The following is an 18,039-nucleotide window of genomic DNA, read 5'->3' on the forward strand; positions in this document are numbered from 1 at the left end:
TCAAGCTGAAAAAGATCAGAAGGGACAGCGAAGGTCATTTTCTATTCATCAAGGGATATGTACAACAGGAAGAAATCACTATTAAACGTATACGAACCTAATGAACGACCAACTAAATACTTAAAAGAACTCCTAACAGAATTTAAGGAAGACATAACTAGCACCAGGATGGTAGTTGGAGACTTCAACACTGCCTTATCACCTCTGAATAGATCGACAAGAACAACACTCAGCAAGGAAACAATGGCTCTGAAGGAAGAAATGGAGGAGACAGGGCTAATAGACCTATACAGGGCTATACACCCCCAAAAGAAAGAATACACATTCTTTTCCAGCGCACACGGAACGTTTTCCAAAATAGACCACGTTCTGGGTCACAAATTATACCTTAATAGAATCGGGAAGATAGAAATTGTATCAACTATCCTTTCAGACCATGATGCGCTGAAGATGGAAGTTAATCACACACACGCGGAGAACCAAATCAAACACTTGGAAATTAAACAACTCACTATTGAACAATGAGTGGGTCATGAAGGAAATCAAGGAAGAAATAAAAAAAATACCTTGAAACAAATGAGAATGAAGACACAAGCTACCAGAACCTATGGGACGCAGCCAAACCTGTGTTAAGAGAAAAATTTATAGCTCTGCAAGCTTTCCTCAGAAAGGAAGAAAGGGCCTATGTAGATAGCTTGACTTCGCAGCTCAAGATATTAGAAGAGGACCACCAAAAGGAACCCAAACCAGATTGAAGGAAAGAAATAATAAAACCTAGAGCAGAAATTAATGATATGGAAACCTGAAAAATAATTCAAAAGATCAATGAGACAAAGAGCTGGTTCTTCAAAAAAATAAATAAGATTGACAAACCGCTAGCAAGACTCACAAAGAAAGAGAGAGAGAAAACCCTCATAAACCGAATCAGAAATGAAAAAGGGGACATCACAACAGAAACCAAGGAGATTCAAAAGATCATCAGAGACTACTTTGAAAGTCTGTATGCCACAAAACAAGAGAACCTAAAAGAAATGGACGAATTCCTTGATTCCTACAATCTCCCAAGACTGAAGCAAGAAGACTTGAAATACCTGAATAGGCCCATAAATATCAAGGAAATCGAAACTGTAATCAAAAGTCTCCCCATAAACAAAAGCCCAGGTCTAGACGAATTCACTGGCGAATTCTTCCAAACATTTAAAGAGGACTTGTTGCCAGTTCTCCTGATTTTCCAGGAAATTGAAAAGACAGGAACCCTTCCGAACAGTTTCTATGAGGCACATATCTCCCTAATACCAAAAACAAACAAAGAAAGCTATAGACCAATATCCCTGATGAACACCGATGCGAAGATCTTCAACAAAATACTAGCAAATAGAATCCAACAACTCATCAAAAAGATCATATACCATGACCAAGTGGGATTCATCCCGGGGATGCAAGGATGATTTAACATTCGGAAATCAATCAACATAATCCAGCATATCAACAAAAATAACGATAAAAACCATATAATCATATCAATAGATGCAGGAAAAGCATTTGACAAGATCCAACATCCATTCATGATAAAATCTCTCACCAAAAAGGGTTTTGGAGGAACTTTCCTCAAGAGAGTCAAAGCCATCTACCACGAACCTATGGCAAGCATTATCATCAATGGGGGAAAAAACTAAGGGCCTACCCTCTAATATCGGGGACAAGACAAGGATGTCCACTCTCACCACTTCTCTTTATTATAGTACTGGAAGTATTAGCAATAGCCATCAGGCAAGAAAAAGATATTAAGGGGATTCAGATTGGAAAGGAAGAAATCAAGCTCTCACTATTAGCAGACGATATGATACTATACCTAGAGAAGCCTAAAAGCTCTAATAAGAAACTCTTAGAAACAATAGACTTGTACAGTAAGGTTGCAGGCTATAAAATAAATACACCAAAATCCATGGCCTTCCTATATGCAAACAATGAGACAGAGAAAAGGGACATGAAAAAAGCAATCCCGTTCACAATCGTGTCCCAGAAAATCAAATACCTTGGAATCAGCTTAACTAAAGAAGTAAAGGACCTCTACAAAGAAAACTATAAAACCCTACTCCATGAAATAAAAGAGGACATGAGGAAATGGAAACATATACCCTGCTCATGGATAGGGAGAATCAACATTGTCAAAATGGCAATACTTCCCAAAGCATTTTACAGATTTAAAGCGATCCCTATAAGAATACCCATGACATTCTTCAAAGAAATGGATCAAGCAATCCTGAAATTCATATGGAACAATAAACGCCCACAGATAACTAAAACAATTCTTGGGGAAAAGATGATGGGAGGCATCACCGTCCCCAACCTTAAACTGTACTACAAAGTGGTAACAATTAAAACAGCATGGTACTGGAACAAAGGCAGAGCCGCAGACCAATGGAACAGAGCGGAATATCCCTACACACAACCCCAAATGTATGATCATATAATCTTTGATAAGGGGGCAAGAAATGTGAAGTGGAGCAAGGAAAGTCTCTTCAACAAATGGTGCTGGCATAACTGGGCAACCACATGCAAAAGAATGGACTTAGACCTTGACCTGGCACCACGCACAAAAATCAGATCAAAATGGATTAAAGACCTCAACATCAGACCACAATCCATAAGGTACATCAAAGACAAGGTCGGCAAAACCCTTCACGATATTGAAGCTAAAGGTATCTTCAAAGATGACATGGAACTAAGCAATTAAGTAGAAACAGAGATAAACAAATGGGACTATATTAAACTAAAAAGCTTCTGCACAGCAAAAGACACAGTGACCAGAATTCAAAGGCAATCTACAGAATGGGAAAGGATATTCACTCAATACCCATCCGATAAAGCGTTCATATCAAGGGTATGTAAAGGACTGGTTGAACTCTACAAGAAGAAAACATCCAATCCCATCAGAAAATGCGGCAAAGAAATGAGCAGAAACTTTTCCAAGAAAGAGATACAAATGGCCAAAAGGCACATGAAAAAAATGCTCTGCATCACTAATCATCAGGGAGATGCAGAGATGCAAATCAAAACAACCATGAGATACCACCTCACACCACAGAGAATGGCACACATCCAAAAGAACAAAAGCAATCGCTGTTGGAGAGGATGTGGAGAGAAGGGGACCCTTCTCCACTGCTGGTGGGAATGCCGACTGGCCCAGCCCCATTGGAAAACAATATGGACGATTCTCAAAAAATTAGAAATTGAGCTTCCATTTGATCCAGCAATACCATTTCTGGGAATATATCCTGGAGAAACAAAAAAGTATAGTCGAAATGACATCTGCACTTATATGTTCATCACAGCACTATTTACAATAACCAGAGTCTGGAAAAAACAGATGACTGGTTAAAGAAACTTTGGTACATCTATACAATGGAATACTATGCAGCAGTTAGAAACGATGAAGTCTGCATATAAGTGGATCAACATGGAAAGTATCATGCTAAGTGAAATGAGCCAGAAAGAGAGGGATAGACATAGAAGATTGCACTCATCTGTGGAATATAGAACAACAGAGTAGGAGACTAATACCCAAGAATAGTAGTATATAATACCAGGAGTTTGGCTCCATAGCTTGGAAGCTGGCCTCTCACACTGGGGGAAAGTCATCCCAGATAGAGAGGAGAACACCAAGTAATATGTGATTGGAGATCCTGCTCGGGAAGGGACTAGAAACATGCTGAAAGTAGACTAGAGACTGAACAGGATGACCACTCAATACCCTATTTGGAACCACAACACCCAAAAGGAAAGAGAGATATCATATTGGAATGCCCTGCTACAGAGGCGGGGGGGGGGGGGAATGGGACTTGGGGGGGAGGGGTACTGGGTTCCTGAGTGGTGGAGAATCGACACTGGTGGAGGATGGGCTCTTAAACATTGCATGAGGGAAAAACAAGCACTAAAATGTGTGAATCTGTAACTGTACCCTCACTGTGACTCACTAATTAAAAAATAAATTTAAAAAATATATTAACATAAAAAAAAGAAAACACCCTCCTTTCTTTTTCCCTGCCTCAGAGTAGTTTATCCTTTTACTATCCATCCCCTTCCTGGTTACCCAACCCTGGCAGTGGTTCCTAGATCTCTGTGCAGACCCTGGAGATTCTGAGATGCTACCTCTTTCCTGCTCTGGACTCATATCCTTATCAGCCCTGAAGTTTTGTCGACTTCTTTCCCTCATAGACCTAGTGCTGAATTCTGAGCAACTCAAGATGGTAAAGTTACCAAATGTTTAAAAAAATGTTAAATCATTTAAAATTTTTTTCTCCTTTAGAGACTGGTAAACTGAATTTTCAACTCCAAACTGGCACTATGTCCCAGCAGAAAACAAAATGGTTTAGAGTCATATTTGCGTTCCTAACCTTGATACTCAACCAGGTAGGTTAATTTAGGTTAACATAACCAGGTAGAATTCTTTACTTGGGAAAGTTGCTTCAGCTTGGATACTTAGTTTTTTATTTGCAAGATAAGGACATTATGAGTTTTTGTAATACTCCCCTGCAAAGGACATAACAAGAATCAAATAATACATGCCCTAGTAATATGTAAAATTACAAAATAAAATGCACACGCTCATTTTTATTACCAGTACTCAAATGCTTCCTCAGCGTTTTTTCCTAATCTCTAGAGACTTTGTACTTGTCTCTGGAGAAAGTGGTCTATTAATTTTCCACTGTGGCCTTGTCAATGGCCATCAGCATCTTCTTCTCTGGGAAGGAATGTGCTACTCCTCCAGGAACAGCGGCCCTCTACAAATCACTGTTCTAGACCTGAATAATTCAAAACTGAGATGTAGATTTTGACAGTTTGAGGGTGAGGGTTAGGGAAGGAATGTTCCTTTGCCTCTCCCTAATTCCATGTTAATCCATGGCCCTGAATTCCAATGCAATCCTGATTGTATTCAGAATCTCACATTATAATGGATTCCTTTAATTCTTGACCAACTCCTCTCTCTGTCTGAGTTCAACAGCAGAAGATAAGATAAAAAAATTGATATTGGGGACACAAATACCACCAATTCTACCTGTGATCCTTATCATGCACATCTTCTTGATACCTTCATTTGTGCCCCCCCCAATTTCTTTCTTCATGAGACTCTCCTGGTTACCCCCTCCCCATCCCATCCCTTCATCTTAACTCTTTTTAGACTCTTCTTATCATGAAAGGATTATTGGCCAGTGGATTCATTCCTTTTTTAGTACTGGAAATTATCACTTAAGATGAGTAGATTCAGTCTTTACTGAAAGATATCACACTCTTTATTTTTTTTATTAGTGAATCACCGTGAGGTACAGTTACAGACTTACGATGTTTCGTGCTTGTGTTTCAGTCATACAATGCTCGAGTACCCATCCCTCCACCAGTGCCCATTTTCCACCACCGATGATTCCAGTATCCCTCCCAACCCCCATCCCATCCCTCCACCCTCTCCGCCTCTGTGGCAGGACATTCCCTTTTGTTCTCTCTCTCCTTTTGGGTGTTGTGGTTTGCAATAGAGGTATTGAGTGGCCATCGTGTTTGATCCATAGTCCACTTTCAGCATGCATCTCCCATCCCCAGTGAGTCCTCAAGCCACACTTTACCTGGTGTTCCCTTCTCTATCTGAGCTGCCTTTTCTTCCAGCATGTGAAGCCGGCTTCCAGGTCGTGGAGCCAATGTCCTGGTATTCATCTCTACTATTCTTTTTTTTTTTTTCATCTCTACTATTCTTGGGTGCTAGTCTCCCATTCTGTTACTTTATATTCCACAGATGAGTGCAATCATGAAAGATATAATACTCTTTATTGAAAGACATCATTTCACTTTCACTTTATAGAAAGGTACTTTACTATTGCAAGACAGTTAAATTATATCTTTCGATAAACAGTATGATATATCTTTAGTTTTTTGAGTATTGAAATATATCATTCTTTATTTTTCTTCATTGTGTATGTCCTTTCAGTCACATACACTATTTTTATTTCTCCAATATCATGCTGTCAGATTATAAAACTGGATTAAGTAAGGTGGTGGGAAAGGCCCCCACAAATAAGCCAGGATGTCTGTCTCAGCTCAGAATTCCTAATGCTACACTGAATATTGAACTAAAATAAAATATTATGAAAATAAATCAAACTCACTTGCTATTTACTATTGCTTCTTTTGTGGATATTTCCCTCAGGACCGTCATAGAGGAGGGGTAACTACCCTGTCTTCATACTGTTGATTATTCACACACTTTACCTTTATGAACTCCAAATAAATACCCAGGTGATCACTGATTCACTGTTTTTTGCAAATGGCTATTCTCTGTAACCTGGCTTAAACTCCATTGGGACACCATGTTATGAACTAAATTTTCTTTAAATTTGAAGTAACTGCTTTGCTATGAAAAGAAATAAATTTCAAAAGGATTTCAAAAAGAAAAAAATCATGACCATGATATCTGCCAGATAAAAGCCAATTTTTTTTTATTCCTCCCATTTGCACACTTAAGAGATTTATTGTCTTCTATTTATTTTCAGCACTTTTCTTCATTTCTGGGAAGTCTGACCTGCCTAAATCATTACTGCATTTGAACAGAATTTTACGGACAGATTTCCAGTAATAGGCTCATATAATGAGCTCTATTTGGTATTTCAGTGGTCCTTTAACGACAAGGGAGAAGGCCAGTGCTGCTTACATGTTTTCTGAGAAACAAACATGAATTGGCCCCCATAGGCCTAGTGAAGCAATCCACCCAATTAAAAAAATTCTTTGTGCATGATATTAAGAAGAAGTTATATACTACACTACAATGCACTTTTGGTTCCTTATACACATAAACATATCTTAGTATTTTAATTGACATTCTATGCTGGTGTGCTTTTGTCTTGGCACACTCGTGCTGCCTATTGTTTATTATTAGTGAGCAGATGTGCATGCAGAATGAGGTATACATATTTGGAGGCAGAAAAACTGTGTTTGAATTGATTCTGCTGCCTTTAGACCCTTAATTCTTGGCAAGTCATTTTTCTTTGAAGAATGGAGATCCTGTCTTACAAATGGGCTGTTATGATAACTCAATCTACAACTGGGGGATTATTTTTTGTTGAGTAATCACTATTGAGAAGGAAGGCCAGATTAAAACCAATGGCAAAATCTGAGGCCTAGACAATTTTTAAAGATGATTAATGATTTTGCAGTTGTTTCACTTTATCATATTAGTTCTTTGTAGTTGATGACAGTATTTTTCCTTTTAGGAGTGTTAGGAATGGTAATTCTTATAAGAAACTGCTTTAGATAGTTGCTGCTCTCCTACTCACAAATTCATCCTCAGTGAACCTAAATTTAATATTTATCCATACCCCCCAAAAATTTTTGTCTCCATCATTTTTAGGTAGTTTAGAAATGTTGCAGGATGTTAGCTTTGGTCCCTAATCACAAGTATGTAAGGAACCTACAAGGCAGTTATAAGAAATAGCAGTAACAATAGAAGACTACAAAAATATAAGAATGTAATGTTTATTAATAACAGTAGTGTTTCAGGTAACATCTGAGGTGCGGAAGAAAGAGATGGAAGCATCAAGAAGAGATTCTATTGCTTCTCTCTCTAGCAATCTTGGACACCCAAGGAAGTGCCTGGGGAAACCTAAGGCTGAAGAAAGTCTGTAATGAGAACCTGCATATAGAGACCTTGTGTCTCACCAACCCCTTGAAGTAGTTGTTACACTGGGCTCCTGGGTTCCACTTTTTCTGCCTGGCACCTGAGTTCTCAGGTTACTGTAGAAGCCAGACTGGAACAAGAAATTGCTCATTGCAGAAAAAGGAAAATCAGTCTTAAGTTCTTGCCTATGCTTTTCCAGATCTGTCATGTTGCCACAGAAAAGAATTTTAAGGAGAGTCAAATTGCAAAGGGAAGTTTTATATAGAGATGATGAGACATGAAAGAGAGTAACATGTTCAACAGAGAACACTGGAGGGGAGTCTAACCTTCTCTGTGCTATTGTCTTGGTCCTTGTTCCTATTTTTTAATTAATTTGTTTGATTTATTATCTACCCTTCATGAAATGTATCATGTACATATTGAATCACATAGGAATGAAATATTTGGGTCAAATAGAGTATGAGTGATAAACTTAACTTCCAAAAGCACAACAAATTTAGTATTTATCCAGTGCTTGCCTAATTGGTCAGAAAAACTTACTGGTGTAGAAAGCACACTGAACTTTTGTACCAGTTCCCTACTTTTAACCTTGTGCTCTGTGCATGCGTGTGTGCAAGCATGTGTGCATGTGTGTGTGTTTGTGTGTGTGTGTTAGACTATTTAGGTTGATGGGTTGATGGAATTTTAGGAAGCCTAAAGTTTGAAATGCCTTTTCCATTCTGCATTCCTTTTGTGTGTCAGCCAGGTCATGCTGGACTGACACTGGATTTCACAAGGTGGCAAAGTACAAGATGGAAGGCACTAGGGTCTTGAAGTCACTTCCAGTTGGAGATCTGCTAGGACAGTTATCCCAACAAGGCCATCAATGTTGGCCTTTGTATATCCAAAAACTAAACTTCTATAGTATAAGGATTGTGTGTTTTAATATCTGCTAACTTGTCTGACCAGTACAGTGTGTCAATAAATGGTCAATAAATGCTTTTGACATGTGGGAGATATTGGTGGGCTTCACATGAAAATGACTTTAAAGTTAAAAAAGTACTCATGCCCAAATTTTAGATAAATTTGGTGAGAATGTGTTTATAGTGATATCTAGTCATTTTTAAAAAGTAATTTCCTTTTTGATTTCATTGTATAGACAAACCTGAGAACCACTCTGTTTTATCAGTTCTAACCAAAAAGTGTGATTTGTGGATCTTGTCAGAAATGCAAATTTTTACACATTAGCTCAATGAGATGGGATTCTCTTGGGATGTGTATTTTAGCGATCTGTCTGAAGTTACTTTAGGGTATATTGAAGCTCAGTGCTCAGGCTTTACTCAGAGTTGCCTGGAAATACTTGTTAGAAGCAGACTTTAGCTCCCAGTCTCAGGCCTACTAAATTTGAATCTAATTATGGAACTGTTTGTCAACATGCACATCCCTAAGGAATTTACCATATAATTCTTGGCTCAGTTCATATTAATCAATTATTGAGATTGTTCACATTCCTTCAAATCACTGATTTGTCCTTCTCACCAAGCACAGAGCACATTCAAGTTTTGCCTGTAAGATCTTAGGATGGGAAGGATGGTTTGAGCTTCTGTTTTCAAATAGAGCAATAGCACAGCGAGTAGGGCATTTGCCTTGCACTCGGCCAACTGGGTTCGATTCTTCTGCCCTTCTTGGAGAGCCCAGCAAGCTACCGAGAGTATCTAGTCCACATGACAGAGCCTGGCAAGCTACCCAGGCGCTTGCTCTGTGTAGCATACTCTGCCAATGGCGTATTCGATATGCCAAAAACAGTAACAACAAGTCTCACAATGGAGATATTACTGGTGCCCGCTCAAGCAAACTGATGAGCAACAAGATGACAGTGACAGTGATGTATATACATATATCTATTTATACTCCTGTTACTTTAGAAAAAGCTTTACCTTCCTTTCAAGTGTTTGTTTATAGATCATTATTAAGTGTGGAAGTTGTAGAGCAGAGTTACTTTAACTTAAAGGATAAGAAATCATAACCCCTAGAATGACTGATTGAAATTTTATCTCTACTTATATTTATAGGAAGTGTATCTACAGTGTCAGAAAAGCTACTGTGGGGCTAATTTAGAAGATAAATCCAAAGAATCTTGATGAAAAATGGAAAGGAATATGCAGAAGCAAAACACTGATTGATAAAAAGGACCAAATATGTGAATTCTTTGGGCTAGGTAGGGTTTAGGGGCAACATATCTCTAAGGTTATCAGAACAGAGATTCTATTTTTTTTATCAGAGAGAAAACAAAATGTCATACTATTCCAATTTTCCCCTACTTTTTCTTTCATTACCTGAAATTGAACTTATGCTGGTTTTTGGGATGGGGGAAATGGTGGAGATTTATATAGCTACAGGAAGAAACTGATTTTAAAAGCCGCAGATGTCACTGATATAACTTTTGTCTCTATTTTATACTGTCTTTATTATTTACTTCATGTCACTTTGCCACTTTTGGAACACCTAAATTTTTGAGCTGAAGATCTACAGGTATAAGACAGGAATGGAATGGCCTCTCATCTGAATCTAAAGACACTTGTCTTCTTGGAGCCAAAGATAGTACAGTGGGCAGGGGACATGAATGACATCTGTCAGACCCAGATTTGATTGCGGTCATCCAATAGGGTCCTTCCAGCAGTGATCCTTGAGCACAGAGCCAGGAGTAAGCCTTGAGCATTGCTGGATGTGACAACACAACAAAAAACTTTCAACCTTCCTCTAAAAATAAAATGCTATAAAAAGGAACTTGCCTTCCAAAGAAATGTATGCACAGTATCTTTAGGACAAAGAGCTTTGTCTATGTGCAATGAACAGCAGGAGGGCTTACACTAAGAAGAAAGATAAGTAAATTTATTCCTCATATTTCTGTGAACTGTGGGGAAAGTGCAGCCAGCTCATGGGACATGAAGGTTGTTAGAAAGACACATATTGAGATTGGGAGAACATAGACTTACATAATTGGTAGGGAAATTCCTGGGACTCAGCTTCCCCAGGGCTCAGCAGGTATGGAAGGAGCCGTAGTGTGCCATAGGCATCATTCATAGGATACCAGTGACTGAAATACAACTGCTGGCAATATTCAATTAGCAGGGTAAAGAAAGTTAGATTTTCCCTGTCGTAATTTAGAATTTCCAGTTCCCAGGAAAATATATGAGAAGATATTGTGATAGCTGGAAAGTTGGAATTTGGCCAGGTGCGCTAAATTCCTATCACTTTCTCTGATTAGTCAGAATCAATGTTTCTTATTTACTGGGTTTGTTATAGTACAGAGCAAGGATTCTTTATAGATTTGAGGTTTGTGGGATTTTTAGGTTTTTGTTTTTATCTTGGTTTCTGGCCATATATAGTGTTGCTCAGGGCTTACTCCTGACTTTGTGCTCTGGTAGGCTTGAGGAACTATTTGGGGTATTGGGGATCAAACCTAGGCTGACCATGTGCAAGACAAACACCCTACCCACTGTACTATCTCTTTGGATGGCACGGATACTTTCTAAGATAGTTTTGGAGGGTAAATGAGACAATATCTTTAAAAGACTTAGCAGAGTTTAGGCGTAGGATAAATTGATTGCTACTTTCCTTAAGGATAGTTTTAATTATTGAATGGGTAAAAATAAAATATTAACGTAGAGTAGATATGAATGGGATATTCTTTAATTTATAAAACAGTGACCGAGACAGAGACCAATATTATTGTAAAGGGCAATAAAAAAGAGGCAAAATTCGCTATGTCAAAATTGAGAGATATATATTGAAATTGGAAGAACATAGACCTACATATATAACCAAGAATAAGATGGCAACCATGAAAATGTGTTGCTGGAAATATAATGGAACCATGGATATATTCTTCTCTAGGTAAATATTTAGTACTAGTGAATCAACATGGAAAGTACATTGGATTTGAATCTAGGTTTAAAGCCAATCTCTTTTTCTATGGTAGAAGTATGGCAGGTTCAAGTTAATTGTGAAAAAGGGATGGCTGAGATGAAAAGACTTATCTTCCATAGTTAGAGTGGAGACAAAGATCTGAGAGGTGCCTGTCACAAGTTTCAACACTGATCAACACTAAAGAGAGCTGAGTCTATTCAAGGTATCTGGTTTCTCAAGCCACGGGAAGAGAATATATGGGAATCCTGTGAGGGAAGAAGCATTGGCCTTACAATTCAGTATCTGCAAAAGTTGATTTTTTTCCCCTTTTCTAATGACCTCAAGGGTCCTTAATGTATATATCAAAAACAGTCAATTACTCTTTCATGAATCTGCAGCCAGTGTGGATTCAACACTGGTGAAGGCTTTTGCAGTCATCATTTTGCTTGCCTGTGCTTTCCATTGTACTCATAGCTTTGAAAGTGATTCTTCATCTGAATTGCTTCCTCAGCTTCAGTTTCTAGTATATCCTATTAAGGGCACTCTGCCCAAGAGCACTTTTCTTTTTTCCTTTCTTTTTTCCATCTGACACGGGGGGCTTAACAGATTAATGTGTTAGTCCTTAATACCCTCTCTCTCTCCAGCCTGGTTCAAGTCAGTGCTCAGTGATTAGCATGATCTTTTTCAGCCCTGTAGTGAGCTATTTTGTATCTCAGTTTGATGAGCGTTTTGCTCTTGAGAGGGAGGTGAAAAGCACAGAAGGAAAAAAAATATGTAAAATGTGCAAGATTATAACATCTGAATAAATTTCTTCAAATCTCCTGCATTCCTTGACTGGGCAAATATAAATGACTAATTTCCTACACAAGAAACTTATTTAAGCAGGAAAATATATGTGTGTGAATATAAATACCACTGATGGTGAGTGCTAAAGAATATGGTTTATATCAGCAATTGGTTCTTGAAGTAATAGTTTTACAGAATTATTAGTGTAATAACAGCCTATGGTTAGATATAGCATTAACTGCCCACTGTTTACTTTAAGCTGTTAATCAATACACTAGCTATTAACCTGCTGGAAACCTATGACATTTTGAAGATTATTACTAATGTTTTCATGGTCTCATTTTATTTCTTATTTTTGGCTGCCTGTAGAAGAGAAGTAGGAATGTGTAGCTAATCCTATGTATTTTCACATACAAAATATCATTGGATTGAATAGATAAGAGATTTCCTAGAAAATAACTCTATAAATCAATGATCCAGGAATATATTCTTAATAATGATGAAGGAAAAGTTATATGTGGGTTAGTAGCTTTGTTGAATACATATTTCTTTCTCAGTGGCCAGTTTGTAAATGGCAATGCGAATGGTAAATAAAACCTAGTAAAACTTGCTTGTCGTGAACTTCTGACTGTGGCATAATTTGAATGCCTGACATTGTGTAGGAAATATTCCCTAAAGACATAATCCTTTGAATTTTGAATGTTTTAATGTTTTCTTTTCTTTTTTTAAAAAAAAACTGTGACCACTTGGCTCTATTCTTTCCATATACTTTGGCCTGATCTCTGTTAGAATAACATGTAGTTTATGCTTAGCTTGGGGTCAGTGATAACTATAAAAATGCAAATCAGCAGGGCAAGAAAATAGTCTGGACAGACTTTGCTTTCTGTGTAAAAGCTACCAAAACTGGAACTTTAGGCCGACAGTGTAAAAGTCTTTCTAATTGTGGGAAATTTCCTCTTGTAGAAACTTTGGCTTATGCAAGTCTGACATGAAAGTCTTTGATACTATAGTGTTCTATCTTTAGATTTAACTTAGTAATTAAGTATTGTTCTGGCTGGAATCCTTTCTCTTTTTTCTATGTCTCTATTTCTAAGCATAACTCATCATAACTTGGGTGGAAGAGTGCCACAACAACTAATTTATTGTCATATTGTAACTAGAGTGATCTTATATGAATAATAATGTCAGGCAATTGGCTGGATCACCAGTTATTTTCTTAGTATTATTGGTCTCTATTTCCAGGAAAAGTTTGGGAGTTATTGTAGCATCTTTAAAAATATTCCATGGATACATTTATCTTGTATTTTTTTGAATTTTATTGAATCACTGTGAGATAGTTACAAACTTTAATGTTTGGTTAACAATCACACAATGATCAAACACCCATCAATGTTTGATCAATCACAATGATCAAACACCAGTGCACATTCCCTACTACCAATATCCCCAGTATACCCTCCCTTCCCCCTGCCTCCATGGCAGACAATATTCCCAATACTACTTTTGGGCATTATGGCTTGCAACAAAGACACTGAGAGGTCATCATGTTTGGTCCACTATCTACTTTCAGCATGCATCTCCCACCCCAACTGGTTCCTCCAGCCATCCTTTTTTTTTTTTTAAATTTTTATTAGTGAATCACCGTGAGGTAGTTACAAACTTATGAACTTTCATGTTTGGATTTGGTTTACATCCCTCCACCAGTGCCCATTCTCCTCCACCAATGTCCCAAGTATCCCTCCTGCCACCCCTACCCCAACCCCCACCCTGCCACTTCGGCAGGGCATTCCCTTTTGTTCTCTCTCCTCTTGGGTGTTGTAGTTTGATATAGAGGTATTGAGTGGTCATCATGCTCGGTCTATAGTCTACTTTTGAAACGCAGTTTTCAACCCGAGTGGGTTCTCCCAACATTCTCTACTAGGTGTTCCCTCCTCTATCTCAGCTGCCTTTTCCCCCAGCATGTGAGGCCAGTTCCAAGCTGTGGGGCAGACCTCCTGGTTCTAATCTCTACTACTCTTGGATGTTAGTGTCCCATCCTGCTACTTTATATTCCACATATGAGTGAAATTCTGTCTCTTTCTTTCTGACTCATTTCACTCAACATGATACTTTCCATGTTGATCCTCTTATATGCAAATTTCATGACTCCATCTTTTCTAACAGCTGCATAGTATTTCATTGTGTAAATGTACCATTGTGTAGATGTACTGGTTAAAGTTTCTTTAACCAGTCATCTGTTTTTGGGCACTCCGTTTTTTTCCCCAGATTTTGGCTATTGTAAACAGTGCTGCATTGAATATAGAAATGCACATGTCGTTTCTATTATACCTTTTTGCCTCTCCAGGATATATTTCCAGGAATGGTATTGCTGGGTCAAATGGGAGCTCAATTTCTAATTTTTTGAGAATCGTCCATATTGTTTTCCAAAAGGGCTGAACCAGCTGACATTCCCAGCAGCAGTGAAGGAGAGTCCCTTTCTCCCCACATCCATGCCAACATGGATTGCTTTTGTTTTTTTGGATGTGGGCCAGTCTCTCTGGTGTGAGATAATATCTCATTGTTTTTTTGATCTGCATCTCCCTGATGATTAGTGATGTAGAGCATTTGCTCATGTGCCTCTCAGCCATTCGGATTTCTTCTTTGGGAAAGTTAATGTTCATTTATTTCATCACCTCATTTTTTGATTGGGTTGGCAGTTTTCTTCTTGTAGAGTTCAACCAGTGCCTTGTATATCTTTGATATTAACCCCTTATCAGATGGGTACTGGGTAAATATCCTTTCCCATTCTGTAGACTGTTTTTGTATTTTGGCCACTGTTTCCTTTGAGGTGCAGAACGCTTCTCAGTTTAAGATAGTCCATTTATTTAGCTCTGTTTTCACTTGTGTGGCCAGTGATGTGTCATCTCTGAAGATACCGTTGGCTTCAATGTCGTGGAGGGTTTTGTTGGCTTTGTCTTCAATGTACCTTAGGGATTCTGGTCTGATGTTGAGGTCTTTAATCCATTTTGATCAGACTTTTGTACATGGTGATAGGTGTAGCTCTAAGCCCATTTTTTGCATGTAGCTGTCCACTTTTGCCAGGACAATTTGATAAGGATGCTTTCCTTGATCCACTTCACATTTCTTGCTCCTTTATCAAAGATTAGATGATCATATATTTGGGGGTGCGTATCAGAGTATTCAACCCTGTTCCATTGGTCTGTGTCAACCCATCATTTTCTTAGTGATTCCTTCTCTATTCCATCTGCCTTCTCCCCTCCTCTCATGAAGCAGTCTTCCAACTATGGGGCAATCCTCCTGGCCCTTGTATCGACTGTTCTTGGGTATCAGCCTGATGTAATGTTCTTCTGTATTCCTAAAATGAGTGCAGTCCTTTTATGTCTGTCTCTCTCTTTCTGACTCATTTCACTTAGCATGACACTCTTCATGTCTACCTATTTATAAGCAAATTTCATGACTTCATTTCTCCTAACAGCTGCATAGTATTCCATTGTGTAGATGTACCAAAGTTTCTTTAACCAGTCATCTCTTCTAGGGTACTTGGGTTGTTTCCAGATTTTGGCTATTGTGAACAGTGCTGCAATGAACATATAGATACTGATGTCATTTTCTACTGTGCTTTTTTGCATCCTTGGGATATGTTCCAAGAAGTAGTATTGTGGGGTCATATGGAAGCTCAATTTCTAGTTTTTGAAGGACTGTCCATATTGTTTTCCAGAAAGGCTGAACCAGTCGACATTCCCACCAACGTTGAAAGAGCATCCCTTTTAACCCCCATCCACACCAGCACTGGTTGCTTTTGTTCTTTTGAATGTGTGCTAGTCTCTGTGGTGTGAGATGATATCTCATTGTTGTTTTGATTTGCATCTCCCTGATGACTAGCAATGTGAAGCATTTTTTGTGTGCCTTTTGGCCATTTGTATTTCTTTTTTGAGGAAATCTCTGTTCATTTCTTCTCCCCATTTTTTGATGGGGTTGGAGGTTTTTTTCTTATACAATTCTACTAGTGTCTTGTATATCCTGGATATTAATCTCTTATGAGATGGATATTGAATAAATAGTCTTTCCCATTCTGTGGGTTTTTTCTGTATTTTGGTCACTGTTTCTTTTGAAGTGCAGAAGCTTCTTAGTTTGATGTAGTCCCATTTGTTTATGTTTGATTCCACTTGCATGGTCAGTGCTGTTTCATCCTTAAAGATGCCTTTAACTTTAATGTCATGGAGAGTTCTGCCTACATTTTCTTCTGTGAACCTCATAGACTCATGTCTAATATTGAGGTCTTTAATCCACTTTGATCTGACTTTCGTGCCTGGCATTAAACAGAGGTTAGATTTCATTTTTTTGCAGGTAGCTATCCAGTTTTCCCAGCACCACTTGTTGACGAGGCTTTCCTTGTTCCACTTCACATTTCTTGCTCCTTTGTCAAAGATAAAGCGGCTATGTATTTGGGAGTCTGTGACAGGATATTCGACTCTGTCCCATTGGTCTGCAGATCTTTTTTTTTTTATCCCAATACCATGCTGTTTTAATTACTACTGCTTTGTAGTAGAGTTTGAAGTTGGAGAAGGTGATGCCACCCATCTTCTTTTTCCCAAGGATTGCTTTAGCTATTCGTGGGAGTTTATTGTTCCATATGAATTTCAGGAGTGTTTTGTCTATTTCTTTAAAAAATGTCATGGGTATCCTAATAGGGACTGCATTAAATCTGTAGAGTGCTTTGGGCAGTATTGCCATTTTGATAATGTTAATTCTCCCTATCCATGAACAGGGAATGTGTCTCCATTTCCTACTGTCCTCTTTTATTTCTTGAAGTAGTGTCTTTCAATTTTCCCTGTACGGGTCCTTTACCTCTTTGGTTAAGCTGATTCCAAGGTGCTTGATTTTCTTGAGGTACTATTGTAAATGGAATTGTTTTTTTTAATGTCTCTTTCTTCTCTTTCATTATTTATATATAAGAAAGCCATGGACTTTTGGGTGTTGATTTTGTAGCCTGCCTCTTTACTATATCAAGCTATTGTTTCTAGGAACTTTTCTGTAGAGTCTTTAGGGTTTTGTAAGTATAGTTTCATATTGTCTGCAAATAAGGATAACTTTAACTCTTCCTTTTATATCTGTATGCCCTTGATATCTTTTTCTTGTCTAACTGCTATGGCCAGGACTTCCAGTGCTATATTGAATAGGAGTGGCGAAAGTGGGAAACCTATCTTGTATTTGTACACCACAAAAATAAAAGTTTAAATTAGGAAAAATGATGACTTTCTTTTTTTGATGACTTTTCCATTTCTTAAATTAGACTTTAAAAAGGTTTTGGGTGTGTCAAATTTTTTTCTTTATTCTTATAGTCAATGACCCTGAAACAGCTGCATGTAATTTTTTTTCAGAATAAAATATTACATTTGAAGTTGATAATTTAACTAAAAACTTTAAATATTTGTAAATATTAAGAACAAATAAATGAGGAATCTTTATTCGTTTTTTTTTTATTTGCTTTGGGGGCCATACCTGGCTGCGATGAGGACTAACTCCTGGCACTGCACTCAAGGACCACTCCTAGTGATGCTCAGAGGCACATATGGAGAGCTAGAGATTGAACTTGGGTTGACTGTGTACAAGGCAAATGACCTACCTGCTGTGTTATTTCTCTGTTCCCAATGAGGAATATTTATAAAGAGTAAAATTACTTATGTGCTGGAGTATTTTTTCTA

Source organism: Sorex araneus, chromosome 2, assembly GCF_027595985.1.
Source record: "Sorex araneus isolate mSorAra2 chromosome 2, mSorAra2.pri, whole genome shotgun sequence".
NCBI lineage: Eukaryota > Metazoa > Chordata > Mammalia > Eulipotyphla > Soricidae > Sorex > Sorex araneus.